The following is a 3,153-nucleotide window of genomic DNA, read 5'->3' as shown; positions in this document are numbered from 1 at the left end:
GTGAGCAGATAGAAAGTGAGAAAAATCAAGTGAGTCAAGAGGTGTTACCGTCAGTAATGCACAGTAACATTAATTTAACAGTTCCTTGACACGCATTGTTGTCAACACTGTGGTCTGAGTGTTAAAATGTATTCAGCAAACACAATAAACAATTAATGAATCAGCTACCAGAATCATTGTGCTTTTACTGTGTGTCTGTGTAACAATACAAATTCTCTTTTACAAAATTATAATCTGTGATGGTCCGGTCTTCTGCTACTGTTTCTGTACTGCTTCATTTCACTGGTTGCGCCTTTAATACTAATAGTGAATCAGTAGCAGTAGAAGCATGGGTAGTAGACACTGGGGTGAACAAAAGTGTTATATAACTAACAGTGTATTTCACAAGAACAGCTTAGAGGCCACAATCCTCAAGATGACTCAGTGTGTTTAGTTGCTGCCTCCCCTTCCTCATAAATATTTTCTTAAACCTCCAAAATCCATCAGGGTCACTTGACCTTCTGGTGTGAGGTTACATTTGGTTGCTATTTTCTGCTGTGTCAAAGCCTAAGGTCAACAGTAAAATGACATAGTCAATGTCTAAATGGAGACACAATTGGAAGGTGGTGACCTATAGTGGCACAAGAGGATATAGGCTAATATTAATGGCATTATTGATATTCCCAGTCATCTTGAAAGAGAAACATCTAAATCCCACCCCCACCCCTATTTCACCCTCTTGCACACAGACAAGAAGTAATAGTCTCGTGGGAGTTTATTTTGCTTTCTCAAACATTTAAGCTTTAAAAAAGTCTGAAAAAGTGATTTATGCTGGAAAAATGAATTCATGTTCTCTTGTTCCTCACAGTAGTTAAATCGTGTCCTATCAATAAAAGCACTATCAAACCCAGCGCACAACTACAAAACACACTTTTTGCTTTAACCCATTCAGCCACCGATGTGGTCAAAGGGGTGAGTTAAACCGCCGCCTCTGAGATAAAATTCAAAACCAATCAGAGCTGATCCCATTCATATCCATTATGCTCTGAAGTGGATCGATACTGACAAGGTCTGCAGCTCATCGCTCTAGGGCTGTCAGCAGGGGAAGTCCTAATCTATGGGAAAATGGCTGGCCACCAACGCTAGCTGGAGGAGGACCGTATAAATGAAACATGGATGTTTATCAAGCTGGATAAGATTTATTTAGATATGTGTATGATTAAGTGTTTGATGTCTTTGAACACATTGTGAGCCAGAGGTTTATCAGATGGGAGGGGTGCCTGTCTCTGTGTGTGTGTGTGTGTGTGTGTATGTGTGTGTGTGCATGTCTGCTTGTGTGTGTAAGAATGTGCATATGGGTTGTCTTTTTTCCCCCTTTATGGCGTTTGAAATGCTTTTTTTTCCTTATTTAAACCATGTTGCTTTGGTACCCCCTGAGCTTTCAAACCCCTGGGTGGTCGATATGGCCTAGTTTTTGAATTTCCTGCTGCACACGGAGAGGCACACAAACAACTGGCACACATACAATGCACCGTCAGCCCCACTTGAACGGCACGCACACACACGGCAATACAGACCTCGCAAGCGAATCGACAGAACATGTATGAAGGTGCTTTTTCAGTCCAGAGAGGACCAGAAAAACATCTGAAGAAGGAAAAGAGAGGATGAAGGAAGGGAAGAGGAGAGGGAAGAGGAAGGGGAGGAGATGAGGAGGGGGGAAATGAAGGAGGAAGTGGGGTGGGGAGAAAGGGAGGGTTGAAATATAATAATGTGTCACAGTATATGGAACCAAGCCAAGACACACGCTGTGAATAATCTGTGGTGGTTTTTTGCTGAACCGGTTGTTGTAGCATTAAAAATATAATGCCAAATATGTCCCAGTGTCTGGCTTGCCTTAATGACGACAGCCCAGGGAATGGATAATTAAGACAAAGGGATGAGCAGTTTGCCTCTATATAGCTTTAATAGTTTTCCAGTGGGTCTTATTCAATGTTATTGTATAGGACATTGATACTTGGACCAACTTAGTGACCCTGTCAGTTTATAGGAGAGCCCTCCATAAAGGACTATGCTACATTGTGTTTCAAGGTGTTCTGGATGCACACAATTATATAAAAACATACCTTCAAAAACTCTACTAAGCACATGAAAACTACCGGGCCTGTGGCGAGACTGCATAAGAAACATGGGCAAAGAATTTCCTCTTATTATTTGGGTGAATCATGAAAGCGAATACAGATGGACAGATGGATACAGATATAACAGCAGGTGCATAGCAATAAGATTCATCACCTTGAAATCCAGGTTTAGACCTAAATCTACTGAAATGTTGAGTCCCAGAGTGTCTTAAATAAACCGCTCTGAAGCCAATGCAGCTTTTCACAAAGAAAGTCTAAAACTTTAAATCCAGGAAGTAAAGGCTTTATAATATGCACTTCTGCCCTTTCTAATGACTTCCTCGGTGAATGCCCTTTGCAAGGTGAAATAAAAATTATCTGATTGATTAACCAATTGATTAACCAATTATCTGACTGACTAGTTGACTCATTGATTCACATATATGGAAGTACCTTTTAACGCTGTGGTCTCTATCAATAAAAGTAAGGTTAAAATTGGATTACACAAAGAAATGCAACACAGCACAGATCAATATTCCAACATTTATGCAATGTTGGACATGTCAAAAAAAACCTCCAATGAACCCACATACATGTACATACGTATACACAGTTACACAAGTACAAAGCTGACGCACACACACAAACACACACACACACACAAACACATTTCATCCCACATGCTCTGTAAATAGAGAGCAGGATGTTGCAGACATTTGGGTGCATGAACAAACAAGAGATGCTCCTAGAAAGAGGAGAGAGAGCGTTGAAGGAGGGACGGATGAGAGAGAGGGGTAGAGAGACAGAGAGGATGGAGACAGAGAGAGGGAGAGGAAAGGAGAGCTAGGGGTAGGTGGACAGATGAAGTGGTGACTCAGGAATGAGATATGAAAAGAAAAGATTCAGCACTTGGAATTATTCTCTTCCTCCTCCTTCTTTCTCCTCTCTCATTCTCTCTGTGGACAGGAAAAGTAGCATGAGACGGACACGGATCTCATTGTGAACTTTACCCTTCCTCTACTCACTCCATCCATCTGTTCTCCTCTCTCTCTCTCTC

Source organism: Morone saxatilis, unplaced genomic scaffold (assembly GCF_004916995.1).
Source record: "Morone saxatilis isolate NCDOM2014 unplaced genomic scaffold, NCSU_SB_2.0 Contig17, whole genome shotgun sequence".
Classification (NCBI taxonomy): domain Eukaryota; kingdom Metazoa; phylum Chordata; class Actinopteri; family Moronidae; genus Morone; species Morone saxatilis.
The sequence above is the reverse complement of the archived record's forward strand: the minus strand, read 5'-3'. Positions refer to the sequence as shown.